At 40.2% G+C, this 14,529-nt stretch overlaps 1 protein-coding gene across 4 annotated transcripts in view; it reads left to right on the forward strand.

The window, feature by feature from the left end:
* Positions 1 to 14,529, forward strand: part of LOC131684257 (extracellular serine/threonine protein CG31145) — a 177,094-nt gene that overhangs the window by 117,383 nt on the left and 45,182 nt on the right. The window lies entirely within an intron of this gene.

The following is a 14,529-nucleotide window of genomic DNA, read 5'->3' on the forward strand; positions in this document are numbered from 1 at the left end:
ACGAGATTATATAATATAATAGTTAAAACTAGAAGAGACAAGAAGAGCTAAATGCTTCGTGATGATATTGGGGGGGGGGGGGGTTAGGGGTGTTACTTCTGGGTATAAGAGTCAGGGGAGGGAGGGTAGACAAAGATGGCAGGGAGAGAAAATTATTTCAGTTTCAGGCATCGTGAGATCATCGGATGGATTACAAACTCGGGTGGCCTTCATCAGGGGAATCATGTACTGGGACGCCGGGTGGTCCTCCTCAAGATGGCAGGGGTTTTTCCAGACGATTTCGTAGTACGGCTCAGATGTGGATCGGCTACATTTCGAGTTAAGCGTGTTATGTTCGTGCCGTAGGTCCCGTTTGTTGGCTCATTCGATACAGATGGTTTGATACAGGTGGAAGAGCGTTCTGAGAATGATAAGGAGATAACAAGGGGCAGTTAGACTTGTATATTGATGGTTTTCACAAAGGTGTATATAAGGGACATATAGAGAACATCGCGGCTTGCCAGCACATCTCGAACCGGGACGTTGGTTGGTCTTCCTCGGGCCCGCAGGGTATCCATTAGCCGAGACCTAGCGGAACTGTACTCGGTGCACGCCCAGACAATGTGCTCGATGTCGTTATAGCCGTCGCCACAAGCGCAGATACCACTATCCACGAGCCCAATACGCCGGAGATGTGCATCCAGCGTGTAATGGTTTGCCATGAGTCGGGACATCACACGAATGAAGTCACGACCCACATCCATCCCCTTGAACCAAGGTTTCGTCGATACCTTAGGGATTATCGAATGTAGCCACCTTCCCAGCTCTCCACTGCTCCACGAAGTTTGCCAACTTTCGAGGGTTCTCTGATGAGTAATACTGAAAAATTCGCTGAAGCAAATTGGTCTTTCGTAAACGTCTCCTTCTAAGGCACCCACCTTAGCTAAGGAGTCTGCCTTCTCATTGCCCGGAATGGAGCAATGAGAAGGGACCCATACCAAGGTAATCTGGAAAGAGTTGTCAGATAAAGCACTCAGTAGCTCCCGTATTTTCCCCAAAAAATACGAGGAGTGCTTGCCTTGTTTCATCGAGCGAATAGCGTCAATGGAACTGAGGCTATCCGAAACGATGAAGTAATGGTCTGCGGGTAATGTTTCAATGACTCCAAGGGTATACTGAATGGCAGCTAGTTCTGCGGCGTAAACTGAAGCAGGGTCACTGAGTTTGTAGGAGGCGGTGAACTTTTGATTGAAAATACCGAAGGATCCTTCGAGGTTTGATCCGTCAGTATAAAACATCTTAGAACAGTCGACTTCTCGGAATTTATTATAAAAAATGTTTGGAACCACTTGTGGGCGTATGTGGTCCGGAATTCCACTAATCTCGTCTTTCATGGATGTGTCGAAGAAAACAGTAGATTCAGAAGTATTTATGAAATGCACACGGTTGGGATTGTAAGAAGAAGGGTTAATATTCTGCGCCATGTAGTCAAAGTACAGGGACATGAAACGGGTCTGAGAATTGAGCTCAACAAGCCTTTCGAAATTTTCAAGCACGACCGGGTTCAAGATATCGCATCGAATGAGCAATCGATATGAGAGTTCCCAAAATCGATTTTTCAACGGGAGAACGCCCGACAGCACTTCGAGACTCATCGTATGGGTCGACTGCATGCACCCTAAGGCGATACGCAAACAACGATACTGAATTCTTTCGAGTTTGATGAAATGTATGTTCGCGGCGGAGCGAAAGCAGAAGCATCCGTATTCCATTACCGACAGTATCGTTGTTTGATACAACCTAATTAGGTCTCCTGGGTGGGCACCCCACCATGTTCCGGTTATTGTACGAAGAAAGTTGATCCTTTGTTGGCATTTCTGTTTCAGATACCGAATATGGCATCCCCAAGTACCTTTCGAGTCGAACCAGACCCCTAGATATTTTACTGTGAAGACCTGAGCGATAGTTTGACCCATTAATAGAAGCTGTAGTTGTGCTGGTTCACGCTTCCTTGAAAATACAACTAGCTCAGTTTTCTCCGTGGAGAATTCGATACCCAGCTTAATAGCCCAAGCAGACAAATTGTCCAGGGTATTCTGTAATGGTCCTTGTAGATCGACAGCTTTGGGTCCCGTAACAGACACCACGCCATCGTCTGCAAGTTGCCTTAACGTGCAGGAATTGTCAAGACATTCATCAATGTCGTTGACATAGAAATTGTATAAAAGGGGGCTTAGACATGAGCCCTGGGGAAGGCCCATGTAGCTAAATCGTGATGTCGATAAGTCACCATGCGAAAAATGCATGTGCTTTTCCGACAACAAGTTTAGTAAAAAGTTGTTTAAAGTCGCTGAAAGACCATGCTGGTGCAGCTTCTCTGAAAGAATGTTGATCGAAACTGAATCAAAAGCCCCCTTAATATCTAGGAACACTGATGCCATCTGCTCTTTGCTAGCATAGGCCATTTGAATTTCAGTTGAGAGCAACGCAAGACAATCGTTCGTCCCTTTGCCTTTGCGAAAGCCAAACTGTGTATCTGACAGTAAGCCATTTGCTTCGACACAATTGTCGAGGCGGGATAGGATCATTTTCTCGAACAACTTCCGGATACAGGATAGCATTGCGATCGGACGGTACTAATTGTGGTCGGAGGCTGGTTTTCCTGGTTTTTGGATGGCGATGACCTTCACTTGTCTCCAATCGAGTGGGACAATGTTAGCCTCGAGAAACTTATTAAATAAGTTCAACAAGCGTCTCTTGGCAGAGTCAGGCAGATTCTTCAACAAGTTGAATTTGATTCTGTCTGGTCCCGGAGCTTTATTGTTACACGACAAGAGAGCAAGTGAGAACTCCACCATCGAAAAAGGTGTTTCGTTCGCGCTATCGTGAGGAGACGCGGCGCGGTAAATCTTCTGTGCCGGGGCGGAATCCGGACAAACCTTCTTGGCGAAATCGAATATCCAACGGTTTGAATATTCCACGCTCTCATTAGTACTGTTTCGATTTCGCATACGTCGGGCTGTTCCCCAAAGAGTGCTCATCGATGTTTCTCTCGTTAATCCGTCGACGAACCGGCGCCAATAATCGCGTTTTTTGGCTTTTATCAAACTCTTCATTCGCTTGTCTAACGTCGCGTACTGTCGAAAACTGGCGGGTAACCCGTCGTTCCGGAAGGTCTTAAACGCGGCAGCCTTCTCTGCGTACACGTCTGAGCACTCTTTATCCCACCAGGGATTGGGAGAACGTTTTTGTATGTTCGCGCCGGGTACTGGCCTAGTCTGAGCTTGATTCGCGCTGTCGAGAATCAAGCCAGCCAAAAAGCTGTACTCTTCCTCCGGAGGAAGTTCTTGGGTAGATTCGATGTTGTCGGATATCGCGGCAGCATAGCTCTTCCAATCGATATTTCGTGTGAGGTCATACGAAATATTGATTGATTTCAATGGCCTTGAACCGTTATTGATTGAGACTACAATCGGCAGATGGTCGCTGCCGTGGGGATCAGGAATTACCTTCCACGTGCAATTTAACCGCAGCGATGTTGAGCAAAGGGACAAGTCTAAGGCGCTCGGGCGCGCTGGAGGAGCAGGAATCCGTGTCATTTCACCCGTGTTTAAAATTGTCAAATTGAAGTTATCGCAAAGATCCTGAATTAAGGAAGACCGGTTATCATCATAGAGGCAACCCCATGCTGTACCGTGAGAGTTAAAGTCTCCTAAAACTAGTCGCGGTGCTGGCAGGGATTCTAAGATGTCTTGTAGCCGTCGGTGCCCAACCGCGGTGCTGGTGGGAATATATATGGAAGCTATGCAAAGGTTTTTGCCTTTGGTTGTTACTTGACAAGCGACAACTTCAATACCTGTTATCGAGGGAAGGTTAATTCTGTAGAAGGAATAGCACTTTTTGATCCCCAAAAGCACTCCTCCATAGGGGGTGTCTCGATCCAGGCGAATAATATTAAAGTCGTGGAAGTTGAGTTCTATGTCGGAAGTTAACCAAGTTTCACATAATGCAAATGCATCGCAACTCAAATTATTTATTAAAATTTTGAAGGAATCGATTTTCGGGATGATACTTCTGCAATTCCACTGTAGAACAGTGATCAAATCCGTGACCTCGTTCGATGAGTTAGCCATCGAAGGATACAATCGCTGAGAGGAGGGGCCATTTAGCAGTCAACTGCTTCAAAAATGTTCTCACTGTAGGGAGAAAAGCTAACATAAGACTTTTAATAGGATCAGTAATATTGAAAGTTTTTATTATCCAGTCCACTATGTCCGAGAGTTTTATAATTCCAGTGCTGTGATTACTCTCGAACTGAAACAAAGGAACACTTGGGATTTTTGATGTTCCTGGAAGTGCTGGGAACTCCTTCTCTGAGCTTAATCCTCCGAGACCAGGAGCTAATTGCTTCGGTTTGGTTGAAACACTTCCAACAGATGTGACTTTCGGAGCCCCCTCAAGGGACACCTTCTGGCCTTTACAAGGAACTTTACGAGAGGAAGTGTTCCTCCTCTTCCTATAAATTCTAGGCACCCTAGTAGATGTTCCCTCTTGTGGGTTATCAGCCTCGCCCTCGTCAGGAGGCAAGTGAGTATAGATGTTTGCTGAGGATGGTGGCGTAGCATTCTTTAACATTTCTGCGAAAGAATGTTTGGATCGTCCCGCAAGGGAACGTTTCAGTTTATCCCCGCGTAGTTTGTACGCGGGACATGCCGAGATATCATGCAGACTCTCCGCACAGTAAGGACACTTTTCGGCTTGCTTACTGCACGAATCATCTAGATGATTCTCCCCGCATTTTCCACAGCGGGCCTTGTTGCTACAATGGGTGGCTGTGTGACCCAGTTGTTTACACTTTGTGCAATTCATGACCCGCGGCACAAACAGACGCACAGGCAAACGAACCTTGTGCAAAAGGACGAAATTTGGCAAAGCGGTACCAGCGAAGGTCACCCGATAAGAGTTTGATTGGGGGTACGTTTTTGAGCCATCCCCCGCAACTACTACTGAGTGCAAACGTTTGCACTCAAGTATTTTAACTGGCTGAAGTAAGCGGTCTCTGAATCGGCCAACCCCGTACTTCAGCAGATCCTCGCACGTCAAACTCTCATCGGTTACGACGCCTTCGGATTGTACTCTTACAGCCGGAATATACACGTTATAATCCCGCGTAAAGTGCTCACAGCAAGCAATATCGTTTGCCTGCTTTGAGTTGGCTAGTAACACCCTTATCTTGTCCGAGCGGACCTTTGAAATTTCGGTCACAGCCGAGAACCGTTCCGTCAGGTCTCTAGAAATCTGAAGAAGATTCAGTGATTTAGTCTTGGGCCGAAAGAAGACCACAAATGGACCAGTTGAGAGTTCTGGATAGCATTTGGGCCGGGGGGGAGCCTTAGAAGTTGAACCCGATTCAACTTCCATTTGACCATCCGGAGAGGGAACCATAGAAAACGTCAACGCACGGGGTCAGCGCCCGCGCAGACGGAAGAAAGCAATAAATGTGTTACAAAAGACAAAAACCACTTAGCTTTAAACTGATGTCCAACGACGAACCGATCCAGCTTATACAGCTGGCTATTGTTTAATCCTCACACGCGAACAAAAGACTGAGGACCGAACCGAACTGGCAAAATAACCTTGAATGCGGATTAAAACTATTCTTTATCGCCTCACACAGCACTACGGACTAGAAAAAACAACCTCTGTCTCGATGGAGAGCTCGAAAACGAATGAATATCAATAGATGTATGACTTTCAGTTGAATCTACTGCAACCATGGTTCAAATGCGAAAACTACCTGAATCATTCACTTTCAAGTTTATGGGATTTTCCTGATAAAACCGGACGCTTTCATTTCGAATTGATGCTTTTTCATTAACCAGCCAAAGCTGTCAGCTGCTCTTGTGTCCAGTTTATGTTAAATGTTGACATGTTTAGCATTTTTATGAAAACATGAACAGTGTGAAGTATGTTCACGATAGTTTTGCCTGAAAAACCTGGAAATTGGAAATGAATTGAAAATAATTGGGCGGTGTTTGAATAAATTATGCAATTGACACCTGCAGTTTGAACAAAGAACTTGGTTTGCTACTACAAAACATGAAAATTTTATTCGTAACTTTTTTTTAGTTTTCGATATATCCCTAGATACAACAATAAATTTTCCATACGTTTATAATTATTTACAGTTAAGACATTGTAGTCTGAAATATTCAAGAGCACTGCGATAAGTGCTACTTATCGCAGTGCGCTTGTATATTTCATTTCATACCACTGTAATGGGATATTGTTTTGAACATAACACTCGGGGAGAATCGCGTCGACTAACAATCGGGCGACTATATAAAAGTAAAAAGCTAGTACTTTTCGTATGTTTTGATGCTGTTTGCTCCTTTTCGCTTCTTAACGAGTTATTTAAGGTGGAAGTTACCCCAAAAAAATCGTAAAATTTGGAATATCTAAATTCAACAGATAGGAATTAACTATGTTCGGCAAAAATATGTGTTTCGATACCGCAAACAACTTTGTGGAAAATTCCAAGAAGATAGGAGAATGTCTAAAAAAGTTATCATGAAAAAACTAATTTTAAGGGGTCTTCGATATAAAATGTTTCATAACTTGTAAACTATTGAAGCTAGGTATATGGTGTCTTCAGTAATTTCTTTTGTAGTAATATTTACTACAACTTTGCCGAAGACATAAAGTCTCTATCTTAATTAGTTCGGAAAATAAATTTCGTATATCACTTATAGGTGAATTAATCACTGAACGGTATACTCTTGTGGATGCGCAATCATAAGAACAACAACTTCTCCGAACAAACTATACCTCTAAAGTCAACGGTTTAGACGCTATAAATTTTGAGCACGAAAACGACGTTTTAAAACACTGAAATGGCACGTTCTCCGTATGTAGTCGGGGATGTGTGCCTTGCCATGTCTTTTTATCATTTCCTGAGCGGAAGGAAAGGAGAATGAGGAGAGAGGAAGTAGAATTGGAAGGTTGAGAAAAATAACAGCACTAAAAGAATCAGCAGGTAAGTTAAACTCACAAGTAGTTCAAATCGCCTGCGAGTAAGCCTAAAGCTCTTTGCCACATTGGATAAGAATCTTTAGTATGTCTCTGAGTTTCAATCGTCCAAACACGGTGTCGGCTATGTAAGGATGTCCGAAAACTCGAATTCGTAATTGCGCTACTGCTGAGCTGCCCTTAAGGCCATGCATATCAGATGATATGAGGTTCCGTAGTAGGATTCACGAAGATCACATGAAAATGACTCAGCGCGCTGAATAGTTGCCATGTGATAATAGAGTTTGTAGTGGCCGGTTAAAGCCCTGGTCAGCATGCCGCAGTGGAGCTTCGAAAAATGTAGGAGATTTTTCGAAATCACTGGGCACGGTTGTTCTAGAAACACCTTTGTTTGGCGACACGTTTGTAGATTTCTCCAATAATTGCGGTAGTCGGACAAAGCCCAGGACCGTATTTTTTCCCATATCCAACGTGTCAAAATTGACAGGGCGGGCTCAGGACCAACGATGTCAATCGCTAAACCTGCCTTGGCTAATTAATCAGCGCATTCGTTTCCAGTAATACCGGAAAATCCGGGCACCCAGACAAGGCACTATGAACGATTTTTGTTGAAAAATAGACCATTTTTAAAAATTATTTAATTTTTTTACAGAAATAACTCTCCCGCAGTTTTTTCACAAAAAACTAGAAAACTTCCGATCTTTCAAATGAAATTAAAAGATTGAAAATTCATTTGCAATCTTGGAAGATATATAGCTTTGAAAAAAAAGAGATAGAAACTTTATTGCTTCGGCAGAAATGTGTATTTACAAAAGTTCTAAAAACCTCTATAACAAAGCATTAGCGAAAAATTAACACATAAAAAGATATTAATAGAAAAGCAATTTTTCAAGAACCACCCTACCTTAAATATTGCAAAAATAATAGCACATAAACCATTAGAGATAGCCACATAGTTTCTTCACAAAAGTGGCTTCAATTTGATTGATTTATAACTTTGTAGAACATTATGTAGCTGAATTTTACATATCTAAGAAGTTTATAATTTGAACACCATAACCACAAGAACCACCCTAATTAAAAAAATATAAAAAATGGCAATAAATTTCTAAGAAAGTTTGCCGAAGATACTATATATCTAAAACCAACGGTTTAGGCGCAAACAGTTTTGTCTTCCTAAATACAGCTTTGGGACCATAGTGCAAGGTAGATAGTGTTGGCAATGCTTGATTCTTCGAGTTGGGTTCGGCACGCGATCACTAATTTGGACCGTGATTTGTCTGAGCTAAGGGCCTTGATTGCAGCCTGACTATCGAAGCAGTAGTTTATAACTTTGCCGGACAAGCTCTGTTAAAGGCCGATTGTATTCCGCGCAAGATCGGGAAGATTTCTGCTTGGAATACAGTACCTAGCGAGTGAGATTATTCCAATCTCATTTCACGACAGTAGACACCAGCACCAGCACGTCCCTTCATCAGAGAACCGTCAGCGTAACAGACCACTTGCGTTTTTTGTTGTCTCTCCATATAGCCAAACAATCACTCCTCTCGAGAGAGAATCCTCACATGGAATGTCCTGTAAGGAAAACTACATGTGAGTGTAATATCACTGGGGGCAAGAATATCTTCACTTCATGTAACTATTTGTGACCAAAGTCGTGTGCGGCTGGTAGCAACATGGTAACTGTTCCAAAGACCAGTAACCTACAGTATTCACATGATAGTCTTGTTTGAGGTGTAAAATAAATAAAAAAAATAGTACCCTTAATTAAGTTACTCCAACTTAACCGTTACACAAGGTCGCAAAAAAAAAATATTTTTAAAATGTTGAATAAAAAAATGTTTCTTGAAATGGTATTACCCCCTTTGGAAAAATACGATAGCTAAAAAATACTTTTGTTCGCCATTTTTCAGTTTGTGACCATGGTGCGGCATATCACCCGCACATGCGGCATCTCTCCCGCGATGACCTTTTTTCTAAAAATGTTCATTCTCCTCAAATTACCCTAGGCCCAAAACTATTGGCTTCTTCATAGCTTGAGCCCCTCTCTTTTGGAATAAATCTAACAGTTATTTCTCGCCATGCTTTCGGGATATACCCGGTAGCAAGTCTGGAAAGCATAATATTTTTCAAGACATGTTTGAAAATATCAAATCCCTTTTGCAGTAGCACGGCAAAGAGTCCATCTTTTCCAGTCGATTTGTATGGAGAAAAGCTATCAACTGCCCTTTTTGACCGATTCAGTGGCAACCAATGTGCGTGCAATCGCGCACGAGTCCGAATCGCCTGAATGAGACATGTGAACATTGTTTAGCTCTAGATCGACAAATCCTAAAACGTGTGTGTCGAAGAGACAATTAAGAACATATTTATCGTATTTAACCTGTTAGCCTCGTTCAGACTAGAGATATTAGTGCATAGGTTTTGCCACCCATCTCGCACTGCAGATCTAAGACATTTCTTATATGAACTACGAGCTGACCAGAAAGCCTGACGCCGGTTCCTAGCTCTTCTAATATCCTTCTTCATTCTTTCAAGCTTAACCCTCAACCAAGGGGTAGGATGATACTATGAATGGTATTGCGAAATTCTTTCAGAGCAAACACCTCCTCTCTCCCAGACTTCGCAAATGTTGGTCGGTTTCCCACATTCAGAATATGCAGATTTCTACTACTTATGTACTCCATCAGTTCAGAGCCTCTCAGATTGATATCTGAGCTGCCCCAAATGATGTGATGAGCGCTGTATCACTGCCGATAATAAGCGGGAGCCCATTTCTGCTACAATATGATATAACGTTTTTGAAATCACCACAAGGAGATGACTCGTTATACGGTAGATATGCTGAACAATGTAAATATACTTTTTATATATGTTACCAATAGTCAGTGTAACTGTGGCTGCACAGATATCGCGAGTTGTGAGCTCCATTATGAGACACTCGTCAACAGCCTTTGCAAGAATGCAAGCACGAGGCATTTCACGTGGGTTAGTCATGCCTGTCTTGTTGTAACCAATGAAGGCAGTGTTAAGTAACTTTCCAATATAGAAGTTTCCTTTATAGAAGTATGGTTCTTGAACCAATGCAAAACAATTGAAACAAAAAATATCGTACTTAATTAAGGTGTATTCTTGCAAAGGGCCGTTCATATACCACATGGACAAAAAAAACCTTCGTTTTCGACCTCCTTCTCCCCCTCCGCGGATAAGCGTGGACAATTCCTGTACCCCAAACCCCCACCCCCTTTGATATCCATGTGGATTTTTTATATTTTTTCAGGAAGTTTCATAAATATGGATGATACTGAAGGATTAAATTAAAATCGTTCAAACTTCAACTACAGAATGTCATTCACTTTTTTGTGAATGCTCTATGGAAATATCTAATTTCTGAACGACATTACAATCTTTTATATACAGGGTGTTTGGTTCATGGTTAAGAATCTCTCGGGGGGGGGGGGGGGGGGGGTGATAGACTGCCATATTTGGAGAAAAAAATTGTTCTACACATACCATCAAATCTCAACCGTTACAGAGTTATTGAACTTTTTGTGTAAAAAACTTATGTCTTAAAATACCTCTAACTTTAAAAGTATAATTTGTATTTTAAATGTTTTAGTTCCATTCGAAAGGTGAGAAAATTTCGCATTGAGTGATGCCCTCACAAGTTTCAGCTAATGAGTTTAAGTAGCCTTTTCAAAGTAATTTATTGAAAATTAAACAATTTTAAACGATTTTTCGTTCATTTCTTGAAAATCCTAATAGTTAACCTCATCATTTTAATAATTCAGATTGTTAGTCTTGATGAGCTGCTTAATTCGTTCTTTGACATGATACACGTACCTTTTCTTATTTTCACGGTTTTGGGTTATTCAACTTGGATATTTTTGTCTCATTTTCACTGGTACCAGCTCTAATTGAAAAATTATGACACTTATTGTACTTTTTTTCTTTTTATTCGAAAGCCAGGAAAATTTTACAGTGAAAAATGTATTATTACCTTTCAGTTAGGTGAATTTAGTATTCTTTTAAAAGTAAATTAGTTTAAAGTTAGTGCTATTATTAGCATTTTCGTTAATTTTCTTAAAATAGTAAATAATAAACATCACCATTATTATCATGGAAATAATGCATCTCAGCAAGTTCTACAGTTCTTTCTTTGACTCCATTCAATTATCTCTTTTGGTTTCGACGCAAAATCGTTTTTATCACATCATTTCATATGCAAAAATAACGATTTCGAACCCACTACATTTGTGGCGAGCTCATGCTGTGTTAACTATTAAATAGCAGCAAAATGAAAAGAGATATAGACAAAGTGTCAAATAAAAAGTTATGGAGAACATTAAGGGACATCAAATGAACAATAGTAACGATAAATTTTGTTGATTAATAATTAGAATAATTAAAAAACTCAAAAAAACACAAATTTTGAGTTATTTCGTTGGTAAAAAATCATTTAGTACACTTAACTAAAAGATATTTGTACATACACTGATAGGACATTTTCTCAGCTTTCCAATGAAATCTTGTAAATAACGATATAAAGCATATTTTTTAGATTAGAATCTTTTAAGCACTTGCAAGTCGGTTACAGGAAAAGTATAGTAATGAAATTACAAAGAAATGAGAAGAGATAGAAATATGACGTCCAAGAACAAATTATGAATCGTCCTGTATATACGGTCTAAAGATTCATTGTAATAACACAAAATTGAAGTAACTTACGGATTCTTGAATTGGCTCGTAATTTCACCCACAAACTATAAAATCCAAAATTAGTGGGATTTGAAAAAACTACAGAAGATCGAATCAAATGATTCAAGCAGAATCCATATGACCTGATTTTCAGAGTAATAACAAAACATTTCTATACGAAAGGAAAAAAGTAAGTATTATGAAGCAGCATCATTGATGCTACAGGTATATGGGAAATTCCTATGTGACCGCACCAACCAACCTGTAACTCATTTCAAATTCGAAATATGGTGAAAATCGGTCATGAATTTTATGAGGAATAGGGGTCAAATTAACCCTGAACATTGCCAAGTTCTCTGGGGTATCAAGACCGTCCTAGGTGAGCAATGTGATCAAAGCGACTACGGGTCTGCAAATTTAAGTTATTAACCACTCATTATAATAAGTTTTATATCATCTAGATATCCTGGTAGTACCAGTTTATATGGTGATTTTCTTTATGACCGCACTTTTCAACCAGTAACTCCGGAACCGGATGTCGGATCAAATTTAAATTCAATAGCAACCTGTACCTTTCATGTGAGACTAAGTTTGAGAAAATCAGTTCGGCCATCTCCTAGTAATCGATGTGGGATTGTTGGTTGCGTACATACATACACACATACGCGCACACACACACATTTGCCGAACTCGACCAAGTAAGTCGAATAGTATAAAAGTTTAGTTTGTGTTTTTACAGTTTTCAAAGTGCCACGGACTGCGTTTCGACCATTTCAGAATCTGATACTGACTTACCATCAAATTGACGCTTCATTCGAAACAGAAACATAACGTGTGCTCCAAAGCAAACAACTGATCAAAAGTGACGTTCCGCATAAAAAAGGAAGTTCTGATTCGACATGACGGCTTGGATTACTACAATCCACAGTGTTCGCAAAGGTGCCCCATATTTAAAATAGAGACTGCTGTTCGCGTTTCTAGATTAATCTAACAGCATTTATATTGAGCCGAAAGTGAATATGAAGCAAAGTGCATATTTAGAACATCAGATAGATCAATAGTTCGCTTATGTGCAACCTGTTGGTGGTTGCACTTGCAGAGGCTTGCGGAGCAATGACGGCTAAGAACAGTATCGAAAATTAGTTATAAACATATTTCTTATAATCATATAAAACAAATTAAAAATTGGGAATTAGGAACAGTTGCATTTTAGGTCTTTTACTTTAAATTGAGTAACAATTTCAAACAGAAAAAATTGGCAAATTCTCTAACTTCAGATTTTATCTCTTACAACCTTAGCTTAGACAGTGGTGTCATCGCATTTTTTGGACGCAGCATTCCAATATTTTTGAACTCTGGCATTTTCTTATCTATTTTACTTTCCTTCTTGAAGATACGCTTCGCTATAGTCTAGTATCGTTCAATATGACGAAGTTGTGAACATTTTGGTGAATTGATATCTTTCTCAACTAAATCTACCATATTCTCATGTAACCATTTTATAGTGGTTTGGCAATAATGTGGTGGAATATTGTGCTTCTTGTATAACGGAAGCATCCTTTTATGCAAACACTCAGTACGGTAAACATCAGCATCCATACTTCCTTTGGTGCAGAAAATTGAAAACTAAGCCACATTAACAAATTGCCTGCCATACAAGAATTTTTTTTGGGGTGGGCATAGCGTAGTTTGTAAATCGATTCCCTTGTACGCAGTGCACCTGGGTTCGACCCCGCACATAGGGTTAGAAAATTTTCATAAGAGATTTTTCTAACCCGAAGAGGCGAATGACCTAAAGGTTAAAACCTCTATAATCAAAATAAAAAAAATTGCTCAAATTTTTCAACCTGGATCGACTTCTCGAGGTAAGTAACATCATCAAAAATGACCTTCGTATAAAATTGCGACCCTGCATCGATTTATATGTATTGATAAGTTTGACGACCATTCGTTTTAAATCTAGGTTAGCCAGTCCTGGTTTTCTTCCTCTTCCCGTTATCTCATCAAATGAATAGTGTTCTCCGAATTTGTAAATAATCGATTTCACAGTTGCGGGGGATATCGAAGCGCTTTGCTAACTTATTCATCGTGACAATCTTCTCTCGTAGGCATGTGTCCTCGATTAGTATTTTAGTTTCTCTTAGAATTCGCGACATTTTGAAAACTATAGAAAATAAAACAATCAAACAGTTTGATTTCTTTCTTGACAGATAAACACGTCGAATGCAGGTAAGCACAGATCGGCAGCTTTTTATGTGTGCGAATGGCAGTGTTATAAGTGGTTTCAATTTATTTTCAATACATTCCATATCAGTGGTGCAAATTTTCATTTTCAAATACCAACTTTCAGTTCAATCAAACCCAACCATGATTCAAATTCAAAACCTCCCTCAATCATTCATTTTCAAGTTGGCGGGATTTTCATGACTGAATCGTACGTCTTCATTTCAAATTAATGCTTTTTCATTCACCGACCAAAGCTGTCATCTGCTCTGTAGAGGCCTGTTTAGGTTAAATGTTGACATGTTTTGTGTTTTCAAGCTTACATGAACATGAAGAAATATGTTCAGAGTAGCTTTGCTTGAAAAACCTAGCCAATACCCCAGTATAGAGATATTCTAGAGATATTCACAGGGTCAATGAAATTGAAAATGAATGGAAAATGTTTGAGCAGGTCGGCTTTTTGAATGAATGATGCAAACCAACAACTGCGAATTGAACATAGCATGGCATGATTTGAGATTTGTTCCTCCTTCAAGTTCAAAACAACCTATTGAAAATTTACAGCTCTGTTCCATATATTTAATGCGCGTTTCAGACACG

This window comes from Topomyia yanbarensis, chromosome 2 (assembly GCF_030247195.1).
Source record: "Topomyia yanbarensis strain Yona2022 chromosome 2, ASM3024719v1, whole genome shotgun sequence".
NCBI lineage: Eukaryota > Metazoa > Arthropoda > Insecta > Diptera > Culicidae > Topomyia > Topomyia yanbarensis.